Source organism: Castanea sativa, chromosome 6 (genome assembly GCF_040712315.1).
Source record: "Castanea sativa cultivar Marrone di Chiusa Pesio chromosome 6, ASM4071231v1".
NCBI lineage: Eukaryota > Viridiplantae > Streptophyta > Magnoliopsida > Fagales > Fagaceae > Castanea > Castanea sativa.
Window position 1 is genome coordinate 47,359,546 of NC_134018.1, and position 17,077 is coordinate 47,376,622.

The 17,077-nt window shown below is 33.7% G+C and overlaps 1 pseudogene; it reads left to right on the top strand.

Annotated features, from left to right (window-relative positions):
- Nucleotides 1-1,980: 1,980 nt before the first annotated feature.
- Nucleotides 1,981-16,733, top strand: LOC142640078 (heat shock cognate 70 kDa protein 2-like; annotated as a pseudogene).
- Nucleotides 16,734-17,077: the final 344 nt, after the last annotated feature.

Here is a 17,077-nt window from a genome sequence, read left to right on the forward strand (position 1 = left end):
AAAAATCAATATTTATGGTCTGTTTGGATGGAGGGAGGAAGGAGGGAGAGTGGAGGAGAGTAAAGTAGATTTGGCTAAAAATAAGCTAATTTTGTGCTAAATCTACTCTATTCTACTCTACTTCCCCTCCATTTCCCTCAATTCAAACGGACCATTAATTTATTCTTATCTTGGATGTGGCACAATTGAGAAAATATCAATTCTCTTTACATAGAATACACCACTTCGTAGAACTTCATGCTTTCTCATATGAGGTCTCTTTCAAATATTTTAAAAGAAATTATCTTATAACTCATTGGATTCATCAATAATATTATTCTTAGTTACAATAGTCATAGTTTATGTACGAAATTTGCCAGTATAAGTGTAAAATAATAGACAAACCAAATCTATTTATCATTATAAACCAAATCTACTAAGTTTTCCACTAAAAGTGTAAAAATCTATGGACTTTGTAGAGATTTAAAAATCCCAAACACCCATTCTCATCACAAGTAAACCAAATCCTAACCAACCAGCAAAAGGATATTAGTCACAAACTATCGATATTGACATATGATAGTTGATGAAGAACATAAAAATGAAAGATATAAAAGAAAAGCTTGACTTCAAAGGGAAAATTCAATTGTGATGATACTTAGGCAATTTTGGTGAAGAAGTAAGAGAGAATAATTGGACTTGGATATGCTTGAACTCCTCGCTATTGCCCTTGTTATGGGATTTCATAAGTTACTTCCTTATATATATATATGCCTATTCTTTTGACTGTAATTCAACAAAACACCCAACACGGCTAAATTATAAACTATATATTAGATTTAGGGTATGGACAATGGGATTTACGAAAATTCTAATGCAAAATTTTATTGAAAGCAGTTACTTTTTTCTTTTCTTATAATTTTAAAAAAAATTATATCATAAACCAAAGCCCTTAAGGCATCCGTTAACCTTTCTCTTACATTAATATCAACACAACAAAACCCTAACCATGTGTTGTTTTTTTTTTCTTCAATGACCAATTCCTTGTTGGTTTTATATAGATAGATTTTATATCATAAATAAATTTAGTTCATATTTGATAAACTATTGTATTTGGGTTTCCTCTTACTTACCCAAGAATGCAACGCGTTTTCCGAAAAGGGAAAAAAGAACAATATTTTAAACCCTTGCCATGTTTGAATTTAGTCACATTTAGAGCACTATCTAGCCTACACAAGCAAAATGTTAAGTTATAAAATTGTGAGTAATAAAAACAATGTTTTTGAATCACCACTATATCATACTTGTGATTAATCATGCAAAGCTAGCAATGGCATTGACAAACTAAAAATTTTAGAAAGGAAAAAAAAATAAATATAAAAAGGAGAAACTTAAAAAGAAGATAGAAGTGATGGTAAAAGGGCATTCTATTACTACGAATTAGTCCTTACAGATGAGAATTAGACTTTAACAATATTAGCAATACAATCAAGCACATCCTAAAACCAAATGGAAGGACTATCCAGAAACAATGCAACATTGTTTGCCATTCGGTGTGCAGCCTTGTTAACTTCACACCTGACGTGCTTAGACTTCCATGCTAGTAAATATGATGCGGCATGCTTTGCATCATCATTGAGACTTCTGAGAGCATTTTATAACCGTGGAAGTGGAAGAGTTGAGAGAACTAAAAAAACGTTTTAGAATTTTGAATAGCCTATGGAATTAATGGGGAAGTGGAAGAGTTGAGAGAAACGTAGAGTAGCAGTGTTAAATGATGAGATGGAAGTAGAAAAAATAAAAATAAAAAACTAAATGGCTAAATCAAAGAAGGGTGCCACTTGGCAGAACCTCATGCTCTCTCAGTTGAGGTTTCTGCTTTTATATATATATATATTGATTATTATTCAAAAAAAAATGTCTCATACTACTAATTCATCTACTTCAAAAGTCCCTGATTTGTTCCAAAAAATGAAGTCTTTGAATTTGTTCCGCAAAAGAATGTCAAACCAAGGAAAGGGTCTGGCGATAGGGATCGATCTGGGAACGACGTACTCGTGTGTGGCAGTGTGGCAAAATGAAAGAGTAGAGATAATAGTGAATGATCAAGGTAACAGGACTACTCCTTCCTATGTTGCTTTCACTCCTGCCCAAAGCTTGGTTGGTGATGCCGCCATGAACCAGTTTGCCCCCCACCAACTCTGTTTTCGGTAATCTTCAAATAACTTTTTCCTTTTTTTTTTTTTTTTTTTTTTTTTTTTTTTTTTTAAATTCTAAAAAACTTGGTTTTTTACTTACCAAAATCAATGTATATTCTTGGTAGTCATATTATATATTGCGTTTGTCTAAGCCTGTCTTCTTGGCTCTTGCTTTTACATGGATTATTATTTTGGCAACTGTTAGAACTTAGAACTACTTATTTCGGACTGTATTTAATCACAGATAAAGTTTTATGTTCTAAATTCTCATTCACCAAAAATACAATTGATTGCTCATGTATGATATGATATAATCCTTAAAAGAAAAGGGGAAAAAAATTTATTTTCAAGAATTTTCTAGTTTCTCTTCTTTTGTTTTCGTTTTTTCTTTTTCAAATTATTGTTCACTCACATATTAGCCATAAAGATGTTCCTCCCTACAACAGTTCAGCAGAAAATAAAAATTTCTCCATTTAAATCACTTTAATAATGTTAATAGCATTCACAATTTCAATAGTAAAAATCATTTAAAGAACTCATAACTTTTTCCGTTATATGCATAAATTATGAATTCTTAGTGACTGTAATTATCAATTCTCCGTTTAAAATTTTCAAACTTTGAATCCATGTAGCATCAGCTCTAATCAAATTTAAGATTTTAACGTGAAATAACAATGTTATCAAGAGCAGCTTCATAAGCCAATAGTTGATTGCTTTTCTCCCTTTTAAAAATATTTTATTAGTTTTATTATATGAGCTACGAAATGTCATCTTTCATTCCTTTAATTCACAAATAAAATATTATTGTCAACAAAAAAAAAAAAAAGGAAAAATTACATTTTCCCCACCTGTGCTTTAAAAATTGGCACTTTAACCCAACGTTACCCACCTCTGCGCCTGCCGTTACTCTAACACCATTCCACTCAAAAAAAAAACAAAAAAACAAAACAAAACAAAAGCAATTGAATCAAAACACTTTCCTGTGAAAAAGAAAACCTCCTTTACCCATATATCCTCTGTTCAAGATTGTGGTCCTCTCCATCAAGATCAACTCGTGAAATTCTCAGCATCAAGAGAAGATGGCAGTCTGATCAAAACCCATGTGAAGGATATTGAAGATTTTAACTCTTCATTTAAACAACAAGTGCGATTTTGATAGTTAGGGTTCTTGATTTCTTTTTTAAAAATTGCTAATAGATTTTTTTTTTAATTTTTAAATTGCTAGTAGCTTACTTGATTGATTGCTGGTAGATTACTTGATTTCTTGGTTCCTAGTGCACCACGTAAACCAAACATTCATAAGCTCCTTCATATATGTCTTGGTCAATTCTATGGGAAAGCTTTCCCAATTTCTGTGACCAGATAACAAAGTTGGGTTTTAGAATTACAAAACACATGCTGTGCTTTCCCAATTTCTCTATATTCCTCTTATTGTAAATTTTGGTTTCTGTTTGTTAGTGATACATTGTAGCTACCTTTAACCATGGTTTTGAAACCCAGACCAGACCATGCGGTTCGACCGGATTAATCGGAAACCGCTCCTTGGGATGGTTCTTTAACTTCCAAAACCCGTTCTACACAAAAAATCCAGTGGACCGTGCGAACCTCGGTCGAACCGTCCGGGTTTGAGAACTGTGAACGGGTCTCACGATTCAGGCCTAAGCTCTTATAAAAGAAAGAAAAGAAGAAGAAGAAGAAGAAGAAGAGAAGATGAAGAACAGAAGAAGAGGAAGAAGATGAAAGATGACAACGAGAACAAGGGTAAAAAGAAAGGACCCAGCCGTTTTGCTGCAGAGTAGACCCTTTGCTGGCTTTTGATGGCTACCATTGACTGGCAAAAGCTGAAAGGCTACCGTGCTGATGGCTACCATTGCTGGCAAAAACTGAAAAACTGAGATTTGAACTAGCCTAACTTTGGGTGTTTCACGAGAGAAAAGAAGGATTTGAGAAGAGGATGTTAACAAGAGAAGAGATAAAAGTGAGATTTGAAAGGTCTGGGTACCAGACAGTGGACTTGTGGTTCTGAAGTTTTGGGATTTTTTTTTTTTTACTTAAAGCTTGAGATTTGAAAGCTCTAGGTACACAGTGGACTTGTGGTTCTGAATTTTTGGGATTTTGTTTTTTTTTTTTTTACTTAAAGTTTGCACGCCACACGAGATTGAAAAAGAAGTTTTGGACTTTTTTTTTAATTTTTTATGGGAAGGTTCTGGACCTTTGTTGACTTGTTTCTTAGTTAATTTATTTAGTGATTAGTCTAATTCTTAATTCTACAAAGTACAAACCCACCAATTCTTACATTAATTTATTAAATTTATTTATTGCTTTACACTATAAGATTGTCCAATAAATGTAAGATTTACATTATAAGATTAAACAAATGCACAAAATATTTTATACATTTACAACAAAAAAGATATATAACATTATACATGCTAATGTCCCCCACTATTCAAGTTACTGCTCTTTAAAAAAAAAAATTAATTTCATGGGAAAATGTTTATTAAATTTTTTATTGGGTTTCATAAATTAATTTAACTAGTAAGTTGCCCGTGCGATGCATGGATAATTTTTTGATATTTTATGTACGACGGTTTTGAATAATATTGTACATATATTATAAATAAAAAGTAAATTAAATTAGAGTAAAGAAACATATATATTTTAAGATATTAAAATTAGTTTAGTAGTTTCACTGTATATTTATAGCCTTCTCAAGGTAATTATTTTATTAAATCATGAAATTAACCAAAGATAAATGCAAAAGAGTAACACGACCATGAAAATCAATTAATTTGTGTTGTGTTCTCATATTTCATACCATAAAATGAAAGTATGCCCAACTCTCTCACTATCTTCTACTCATCGATAGTGTGACATTAAGATATGATGTGGGCAAATGTGTATGCATGTATCTTATAGATGATTTAAAATTAAACCATGGTAAAACATGGCTTTACATTGCACACCAAATATTCTCTCTACTTAAATACCCAAAACAAAAACTATCCAACTCAATTACCGAAACCTAAATCATATTTAAGTCCCTAATTTTAAAAGGAAAAAAGAAAAGAAAAAACCCGTAGGGGTTTCGGCATCTTGATGGTAGTGGGAGGCCTATATAACAGAGGTGGTGACATCTCAAATTCCTCTTTCTCTCTTTCAAATGCTTTGACAGTCACAAGTCTTTTGGTAATATATAGTGAAACAATATGTTTTATTTAATAATCCACAACATTTTTGTCTCTCTATCTCTCTTCAGAACCTTATCTGGTTAGTTATTACTATTAGTCTTTAATTATTGTTATTTTTTTGCTTTTTTTAAAATACTAAAATGGTGGGTATGCTAAAAGACATGAAAAATAGAGAAAAATGTGGTTAAAGCTTAGTCAATTAATGAGACATTAATGAGATAACAGTAAAATATGTTAATGTGAACTTTTGCATAACATTAAAAAAAAAAAAAAAAAAACATAATGGAGGTTCAAAAAAGCTAAATGCAAAATTAGAGGAAAAATTATGTAGAATGTTTAACATATTTTAAAGTAATAACATAAAGTAACACATTTTTTCCAATTTCAAAATATATTTATAGTTAGTTTTCAATTAGAATTGTTTAGTATACCAGTAACATTAGATAATTAGTTACATTGTATGAGAAGATCACCAGGTGTTGGTGATGTAGAGAGATAGAGCCAAGAGAGGGTGTGTTAGACTTATCCCAAACTCAAATGATATGTATAGGTTCCTCGTATTATTATGAACTTTTTTTTTTTAGAATCACAAAAATTAAAAGTTATTCACAATTTGAGATAGATTAAGAAGAGAATCAAGCACAAAAGCACAATCCCTCGTGTGTGATGTGTGTGTTTGATTCAAAATAAAAATAAAAAGATTATTTTTCCACATTACTTGAGAGAGTGTATTGTGGTATGCTTTTGTGTTAGACTCATTCCCTCTCCTTTACTTCTATGTGTGATTGTTTCTCAAGAAACAAAGGACAAAAAATCAAAATTATAGAATGATAGCATACTGGGGAAACAAATATAATTGTCAACAAAAGAATTGTGGAACGTTTATGAACAAAGAAGGGGAAAAAAAATTGATTTTGCATCTCCTTTTTTTTTTCCCCCTAATATCAATATTCATGTCAAAAAGAAATTAAAAAAAAAATTGAAGTTTATATGATGTGCCAAAACATTAGTATTTTACTAATCCAGCCAATTCTTGCGCCAAAGAGAAGATGGAACAAAATACACCTAGGTTTATGATTTGCAGAATATGACGCTTGCGCTAGATGGAAGCATAAATGCATTGTGCTCATTTTTCCTGAAACCAAACCGTTAAAGTTGGGAGATTTTTTTTTTTTTTTCAATTATCTTTTGGTCACAACTTAATTTAAAACACAGAAAAACAACCACCAACCTATTAAAATTTGAACCTTGAAAACTCATTCAGCCACAAAGTCTCTGTAAAATTTTGGACTAATAATGTGAATTAGAAAAACTTACCCCCACACTAAGCAATATAGAAATAACACAAAACATGGTTAGTCTTGCTTAGTCATTTAAGCTCTATATATGGGAAATTAATATTAGGAAAGTAAGATAAAAGGGCCTCTTCATTTTCATTGATATAATGGGTATGATATGAGAGAACAAAATTGTAATAAAAAAGTAACTTAAGAAAAAGAGGAAAAAAAAAAAAAGATTTAGCAAGGATTTGGGAGGACATGTGGGCTTCAATTGTTTGGTTCCACTCGCCACAGCCATGCCTCCAAATCACCCAAATTAGATCAAAGCAAATAGTTCTTTTGGGGCTTTAATTGTGGAGAGAAAGATTTAAGGCTATAAACTTTTAAGATGGTGCAAAAGAAATATGAGTTACGTTTGGTTGGTTAGTCCATTTAGAAAAAATCAAAATCAAAAATCAAACGCATAGCAAATCATCAAATATTGTTGAAAGCAGCCAAAGGCACCCACCCAAACAACATATCAATATATCAAAAGAAATAGAAGACAGATAAAAAGATAGAATAAAGGTTACTTACAGTTGTTGCCTGAAAAACAGTCAATGAATGAGAGAGATCTTGGTGATTTGGTTCCAAGCCAACCTTGCCATAGGTAAACAAATGTCACAAAATTGAACAAAGAATTAGAATTGGTTTTTAATTTTTAGGTAAATACAGAATATTTTTGTTTCCAGCAATACAGAGATGAGTTTCTTATTCGCAAGGAAACCAAAACACCAGTAATAGGGACTACCCATGATAATAATTGAGGGACCTCAACCATCAGAAATTGGCAAAAAAGCTCCCCATTCTTCTAGATCATAATTTGTGTAAAATAAATGAAATGTTGAATTGGCACCTTAACTTTCTCATTGCAATCGAAAACTTCATAATAGACTAATTCAAATGTTTACAATTAATCATTAAATAGATAGATAAGTACCTGATAGAACCACAATTGAATGAAAGAAATCTCACCAATCTTCGTTTCTCCTATGAGCAACATGTGAAATAACTATTTTTCATTCACCAACAATCATGTAGTCTAAATCCCAAAACTTCATAGCAATTTGAATCAACAACTGTGGAAAAAGATAGCTAACATAATCAAAAGAGACAAAAGAGAAAGTACCTTTAATATAAAGGCTTTGAAAGCCTTTCCAGAATTTGGGGTCACAATAGCTAATAGAACAAAACCCAGGATCACCTGATTAAAGCCAAAAGTGATGGGATTTTTAATAAAAATTAATGTCATAAAATACCAAATGATTAAACATTGAACTGGAATTGTGAATCCAAAAAGAACAAAGTTGTCAAACAAAGCGGCTAGCACAGGGAAAACCAATTACACATGGATAGATACGTCTAAAGCAAATTAGCCACAAATCCATTGAAAAAAAAAACATGGGAGGAAAAGAGGAAGAACTCACCTTGAGTCACTACTGGTAAAACAATCAGAGAGAAAAGAGACATTGGAAATCTTAAAGAAATTTAATACCAGGTGGCAACTGAAGCATTTGAAGAATTCAAAGAGTCAGGAGGTGAAAAGGGATGTCATATTATTTATTATCATTAACTAATCCTTATCATTTACATCAGCTATTAAAGATGGGCTTGGGTTATTTACGATAAATGGTGTTTGAGTAGTAGAGAAGAATGACATGAAGAAGTTAATGTGAAAGACTAAACGTAACATTAGATCGCCACATGGCAGGACCTCATGCTTTCTCGCATGAGGTCTCTGCTTTTATATATATATTGATGTGAAATTTCTATTAGATCTCTATATTTATTTGGATTTTTTATGTAATTTTTCAATTTTTACTAATTTAATATATATATTTATATTTTAAATAATTATTAAATAAATTATGACGTCATCATGGTTCGACCTCGGTCCAACCTCAAAAACCTTGAACCTTACCCTTTTACGGTTCATTGAATGGTCCGGGTTTCAAAACCATGCCTTTAACTCTATCACAAGGGATGACAAAGTGCATGTATCTATAAAGAAAATAGAGGAATATTACAATGAGTTGTGAAACAGAGGCTTGAGTGTGCAACATGTCTATTTCTTTTCTGGGTAAGATGCTTAACATGCTCTAATTCAACCATATTTGCATTTGGGAATACACTTTACAAAGAGGACCCCACGAAGACATTGCAGACAAAGTTTCAATAATTATGTTCCTTTCACCATGATTATTCATTGGCACAATTTAGCAGTATTACTTTTCTATTTTTTTGAAAATAACTTAGCAGTATTTTCTAAGGTTAGGCAGAGGAGGAACATTTATTGTACTCAAGGACCTTGTACTAGGTACTATGCTTTGTTGTACATAGCCATATTTGTCAGTCATTAGAGGCTGGTCTTGTTAGATTTGAGATTGTTTTTAGAGTCAAGTTTGGAATTCAATACCAACACAAAGAAGACCAAGTTTATCACTTATCATTGCATTTTTAAGCCCAAAAAGGAATTAAAGCCTAAACTTTGATTTATATCCAATGGTAAAGCAGATAACAACATAGTTTCTATCAATAACTCATTTGTGCTGGATTTGTGTTTCTAATAGGTTCTTTTTTTTTTTTTTTTTGGTAGTAGTTTCAGTGAAGGTTTCTTGAGCAACTTATGCAATGTCTTCATCAAGTGGCACTTATTCTACAACAACTCCTTTTTACCAATGCTTCTAAGGGAAAAGTCAGCTAGGGAAATGGAAGAAAAAACTACTAAGAGGGAAATAAAAACTCATGAACAACATGTAGAAGCTAGGGAGAAAGCAATGAAGGCAAGAGATAATGAGAGATTGTGCAAGCTTAAACTAGTGGTGTCATGGGGATTTTTTGTGTGTTTGTAATGTTGGTTTTTTGTTTTGCTTTACGTCAACAAAACAGAATTTAAGAGATTTAGGCCTAGCATGATGGTTATGTGTTTGTTTTGTTGAGGTTGGCTGGATCATTGAGTTTAGTTCAGTGTGTAAGTTGTATCGTTTTGTAGGTTGAATGCTCAAATGGTCATTTTGTAAGCTGTATTGTTGTAATATAACAACTTTGGTAATAGAATCACTTGATTTGATTGTTGGTAATAAATTGATGGTATTTGTAAATTGATGGCACTCAACTATCATAACCAAACATTTTGGAATGTACATAACAGTACAATATTGGCACTCTTCCATATCAGCTAACAACACAGCCACTCTGTCACTACTTAGCACATTGCCAAAACTTGATAAGTGCAATATATGACCAAAATATAAGTAATTCTTCCATATCAGCTAACAACACAGCCAATCTGTTATTACCTGGCACATTGCCAAAAGCTAATAAATTACCAAAATATTAATCATTCTATCATAAATGGCACGTCCCAAAAAATAGCACAACGATATATTGCCAAAATATTAAAACCTTTGTACCTTAATAACAAGATTACAACCAAAAGTAAAATCATTGTTGACAAAAAAACAGAAACATATCTACTAACCAATTATACTAGGTATGTGGACCACAAAAAAACAAAACATCTCATCTAGCTTCCTTCTAGTTTGTTGGTCATCATGTACTGCCCTTCCCACCAACCGGTTGAAACTTTGATGGTCTTGATGTTCCGCCCTTACCACCTACTGCCTTGGATTTTGTAACACTTGATATATTGCCCTTTCCTTTAGTACCCATAGTAGTACATCCACCATTTATTTGTCTAGCTACACTAGCAACAGCAGACGCACCAATCACACTAGCTACACCAGCAACACCACTTCTTGGCTACAAAATCATAATCACAGATAAGTTAATTGATGGTAAGGTAAAATGAAAATTATATAAATAAAGCTACAATACCTGGGATGATGATGGTCTAGAATCTCATGTTTCTCTGGGCACATGAAAGTTTGGTTGACTGGATGAAGAGTACCAAAAGGCCCTAGAGGCAGCTTGTGGAGTTGAAGCTCTGTTAGTTGGTTGTGAGGATGAAGGCTGAGATTAGAGGTGTCAGCAAAAGGTTGATATGCAAGTTGGGATGCAGGTTGAGTTGTGGTTTGAGGTCTTGCCTCAGTAATATTCTTTTTGGTCCTACTTGCAGAATTAACTCCCTGTGCAAATATCACAGCACCACAAGTTACAAACATATGATAGCAATAATGACAACTTACAAACATATGAAGCAAGAAACGAAGTGACTAGGGTTGAACTCTAAATATACTTACAACTTTATCCTTTTGAAGCCTCTATCTCCCCTGCCATGTAGTCTCACCAATAATGATAGCTTCGCAACCTCTTGAATTGTGCCATTCTCTATGACACTTCCCACATTTGATAGTCTTGTTCATTCTAGATACCCTATATAGGTTTCTTGGTTCCTCAGGGGCTTTTTTCCTTAGCTTAGAAGGCCTACTAGGTGGCTTGTAAACATGAGGAGCAACAGGAGCAGCATGTCCAGTTTGAACTCATTCTGATTGGCCAGGCATTGGTTGAATAATCTCCTGGTACGTTTGAAGATATGTTTCCCTTAGGTAGCAAGGATGCACATAATCTTCCACCTGCTGCATTACTACTCTGTGGGGCCTCAATAGCTACTGCATTACTCCTCTGTGGGGCCTCAATAGCTGTTGCATTACTCCTTTGTGGGGTTACAGTCTCCCCAAATATATTGTCATTAAAATATGGCCCTTCTAGCCCTTCCTCCAACCAATCAAAGTCCACATTGTCATTCTGCTAAGTTTCTAGTACTTCATGTCCTTCACCGTCCACATTCACTTCTTCATTTACATCACTCACATCACCATTATCTTCATACTCTACATTACCACCTTCTACCACCTCCCCCTCCATACCATCAACATTCTGACCAGGTACTTCAATAGCAAGTGGCTACTCACCACCTTCCACATATAATACCAACCTATATGTAGGCCATGCTATGTGAATTTCACACATATACAGCACCTCAGCATCCCTAGTTATCATTCTTTAGCCCTCCTCCAAATTACCTCCAGGAATTAGGTAATGATATGTACTTGTACGGGGTGCACCATACTTCTCACACAGTCCTTGTATTTCGAAAAAACTTAGACAATCATGGTCAACATCTTCATATGCTATGTTGCCACCTATATATTTTAGGTTTGGGTTCCACGCAAACTTGCCACCATAATTAATCTCAACAGTCAACTTCAAATCTGCCATCTGCATAAAAATAAATGCTTAAATAAAAATGTTTTTTGACAAAAGAATAAAACACAAACATAGCAGAAATAGACAAAAGTGTTTGTTCTGTTTTTGGGAGACAACCACATGAGAATGGACCACAAAGTCCACATTTACACATTTTTTTCTCAATACAAAAAGATTCTTAGGGTCCACACAGAACACAACACAACAAAGGACCAAACCACTAGCAACTTTTAACTCATTAAACAATATATAAAATTCAGCAGTTGAAAATTTCTACAGGCTCCTAACGGAATATGCATATTAAAAAAAATCTACAAGAAAATTTCACTTTAAAGCGGTTAATAGATCATTTTTCTTTATTCATTGTTCTATTCCTAGTGAAAAAAAATACTTGTCTCTGCTTTTATGTTTTACATTTTTACGGGTTTTTCTATTTCACTGTAAAGCGGTTATCAAAGCAGAAACTCTCAGTATTTTTCTATCAAGTAACCTACCAGTAATGAATAAAAAAGAATCTACGAGCAATTTTTGAAAAAGAAATCAAGAACCCTAACTATCAAAATTGCATCTGTTGTTTAAATGAAGAGAGAAAATCTTCAATATCCTTCACATAGGTTTTGATCGGACTACCATCTTCTCTTGATGCTGAGAATTTCACAAGTTGATCTTGATAGAGAGGACCACAATCTTGAACAAGGGTATACGAGTAAAGGGGGATTTTTTTCCCCAAAGGAAAGTGTTTTGATCCAATTGCTATTTTTTTTTCTAGTGGAATAGTGTTAGAGTAACGGCAGGGACAGAGGTGGGTAACGTTGGGTTAACATATTAGACCACAAGTAGGTAAAATGCCAATTTTAAACCACAAGTAGGTAAAGTGTTTTTTGAGCAAACAACAGGTAGGTAAAGTGTAATTTTCCTAAAAAATTAATATCTAATTTCTGCTTCCTGGGCTTTATTGTTGTCTAATAATTTTTTTCATTTTCTATTTGAACTATTTCTAAAAAGGTATTATATTGCAGATGCAAGGCGGTTGATTGGTAGGAGATTCTCTGATCCCTTGGTTCAGAGTGATATCAACCTTTGGCCATTTAAGGTTATTGAAGGTCCTAGTGATAAGCCTATAATCGTGGTCAACTATAAGGGCAAAGAGAAGCATTTTTCTGCTGAGGAAATCTCATCTATGGTCCTTAGGAAGATGCGTGAGATGGCCGAAGCCTACCTGGACACAACTGTGAAGAATGTGGTTGTTACTGTCCCTGCTTACTTCAATGATTTCCAGCGTAAGGCCACAATGGATGCTGGATGCACTGCAGGCTTGAATGTCCTGCGTATAATCAATGAACCAACTACCGCAGCCATTGCATATGGTCTTGAGAAGTCTGGCTGCGTTGGCAAGAAAAATGTGTTGATTTTTGATTTGGGTGGTGGTACTGCAGATGTCTCACTGCTTACTATTGAGTATGGTGTCTTTGAAGTGAAGGCAGTTGCTAGAGACACTCACCTTGGAGGTGAGGACTTTGATAACAGAATGGTAAAACACTTTGTTGCGACAATTAAGAGGAAACACATGGTGGACGTTAGTGATAACCCCAAAGCTCTTAGGAGGCTAAGAACTGCTTTTGAGAAATCAAAGCGGATTCTTTCTTCTGCAATTGAGACTGACATTGAAGTCGATTCTTTGTATAAAGGTGTGGATTTCTCTTCAACTATTACCCGTGCCAAATTTGAGGAACTCAACATGGATTTGTTCAAGAAGTGTATTGATATTATGAAGAAGTGCTTGACCGACTCTAAGATGGACAAGAATTGTGTCCATGATGTTGTTGTTTGGGGGTGTTTCTTCCAGAATTCCTAAGGTGCAGCAGTTGTTGCAGGACTTCTTCAAAGGGAAGGAGATTTGTAAGGGCATTAATCCTGATGAGGCTGTGGCTTATGGAGCCGCTGTTCAAGCTGCTATCTTGACTGGTAAAGATACTGAGAAACTTCAAGATATCGTGCTCTTAGATGTCACCCCTTTGTCTCTTGGCATATTAACTGATCCTACGAAAGATATCTGTTTTGCTTCCAAGGAATTCTGCCATTCCTGCCAAAAAGGAGGGAAACTTCACCACCTTACGTGACAACCAAACTTCTAGCACCATCTCAGTTTACAAGGGTGAGAGAGCAAGAGTTATGGATAACAACTTCTTTGGGAGATTTGAGCTTTGTGGTATTCCTCCAGCACCCAGGGGTGTAGCTAAGGTAAGAGTTTGCTTTGATATTGATGCTAATGGTATCTTGAATGTTTCTACTAAGGAGATTACCACTGGTTCGATGAGTAAGATCACCATCACTAAAGATAAGTTAAGTCTGTCTAGTGAAGAAATTGAGAGGATGGTGAAGGATGCAAAGACGTACAAGGCTAAAGATGATGAACACAGAAAGAAGTCTAATGCTAGGAAAGCTTTGGTGGACTATGCTTGCAAGGTGAGGAATACTATCAATGATGAGAAGATTGGTGCCAAGCTTGACCATGAATGTAATAAAAAGATTAAAGATGCTATTGAACAGGTATTTTAGTGGTTAGATGACCATGAGCTCGTGAATTTAGGACCATATGAAGACAAGCTAAAATGGCTCCAGAGCGTTTGCGATCCCAGCAGTATTTGAGGCAACGCACCCCCCCCCCCCCCCCCCCCCCAAAAAAGTTGATATTCTAGTGTTTTACTACATTTGTGTTCGTTCTATTGTTTTCTTGTTAGTTATTTGGTCTTTGTTAGGCAATTGCTGGGAATTTTGAAGACATTTCCACTGATAAGGATTTAGCTGCAACCCGTAGCTTGGTGTCGTTAAATTCTGTTTCAATATACATATCTAATTTAATTATTATTATTATTATTATTATTGTTTAAAAAATAAACCTAATTTTATAAGGATTTATTTGGTATTGGGTTGCTTTATAGATAAAAAAAAAATGTGTGGGCTTCAATTAATTTAAACAAACATAGTTTATCATCGTAAGGTCACAATTTGCATCCAAACTCAAAAGTAAGAATGGAATAGGTCCCAAAAGTTTAATACAATAAAATTTGTAGAGAGTAGATTTGAAATTTAGGTTTTAGTGATGTTAAATAACAAAAATGATGAGCTAGATTGCAACATCATACGCATAGGATTGTTGACGTAACAGAAATTGTCCTCGGACACAAGCTGAGGATGATGGATCTTATCTTTCATTCTTTCAAAGATAGATTACAATTATAGATGCTAATGTGTACAGTGTTTTCTCCCTTTTTTCCCCGATTCCCCTTCCTGAATGTCTTCCTTTACTTTTTATATTATCTCCCTTCTCCTCTCCATCTTTCACGTATGGATCAGATTTCTGATTTAAATGCTTGTCTCATCCACCTATCCTTGAAGTCTTTTGAGACAACTGTAAGGCTGAACCTTAATACTCAGGCATCACTTCCCCATTAATGCGGCCAGAGATTTAACTACAGAGCATTCAATGCGGTGGTAACAACTTTTTCTTAGATATTTCATAGCCTTCCTTCTTATCTTGTATATCCACCATGCCTACCCTTACTTATAGGATTTCCTAGAATATCGCCTTTGAACGCCAGACAACCCTCTCCTACCTCAGCTTTACATAGCCGATGACATATTCTTCCTCGGACCACCTTCTTGGACAACCTTGATCGGACCTCGCTTCTTTATCCATCAGTACTGCCTCTTGGTTTGATATTCCCACATCCTTGGACCTTTCAATGTCCTCGGATTGGGCCTCTAGCCCAACATGTATTCTTGAGCCCATTGACCCCACAATCACTATTTGTTACTTTGAAAATCAAATTGAAAAAATATATTTGACTAGTCATGTAAAACACTGAATTTTTGATAACTTGTATGGTAACTTTATAAAAAAAAAGATCAACTAAAAGTTAAAAAGATTTCATTTTATATTATGTATCCGTTTGGATACAAATTATAATTGTTGCGTTTTGCAATCTTGCATTTTCTCCTCTTTTTTTTTTTTTCATTTTTGTTGCAAGGGACAAAACGCGCAGTGCGCACTGTGCACGTACTGTGCGCGCACTATTCACAGACTTTTTCAGCAATTTTTTATTAAAAATGGATCCCGCAGTACTATTCACATATTTAAAAATTATTTTGCTACAGTATTTTCAGTTTTCAGCAATAAGTTCTATCCAAACAGACCCTATATAAACATTAATGTATAAATAGATATAAATATAAATATAAATATAGATAAGAAATGTAAATGTTTTTTTTTTTACCAATTTTTAGTGGCCTTGTTCCCTTGAAATCCAAAAAGTTTTTTTTTTCTCCGAAAGCAAAATTTCCTGTCTTCTAAACGGAAAGGAAAACAAGCTGAAATGGTGTTGAAGCTCAATCTCAAGAAAGCTTATAATCATGTCTAGTGTTAAAACAGTAATATAAGTGTTTAACACATACAAAAATAATATTATTAGTGTTTTAAACTGGATTTATAATATATTACATAATTAGAGTACAATTACAGAAGAGCCTAACCTTTGTAGTTACCTTTATAGTTGTAGACTGGAGTTATACATTTCGATCTCTCTTTTTGGCTTCAAATTCAACGAGGTAAAAACTTAAAAATGATTTTGGCACCACCTTCGGGTTTTTTATTTATTTATTTTTTAAATAAAATAAAATGAACCAGCTTCGGCTTTAACTCCTTTACAGGTTCAGCCTATGAAGACTTAGGAGGCTCGGTAGACATCTCAGCGTTGGGCCTATGGTCGAAGATGGTCACATTGTTAGGCCTAATTGGAGGTCCGAAATGTTATATGTTTGGGATTTTGAGATTGAAAGTGATAATCACCGACCAAGAGAAAAATGGTACAAACTAAATTATGGGCTTTTGCAAATCCATAAATATAGGGATACAATTTTTTTTTTTCCATTGCGAATATTATATAATTGGTGCATAAAAAAAAGGAAATCAAGGTAAATTTATATGTAAGTGATGATATTCTTATCACAACTTATTACTTTTAATATATTGTCAAAAATATTATGAAAAAAAAGTTATCCTTAGTACTGCTAGAAATAACATAATGTAAATCATTAACCAGTACAAAATGTACAATACATGAAAAAGTTGGACGAAATAATTTATATATGATATTGATCTATAAAAGCCAAGTTAGAGAATTTATAGAAAATAATATATCTAATTTAATTATAATTTAAA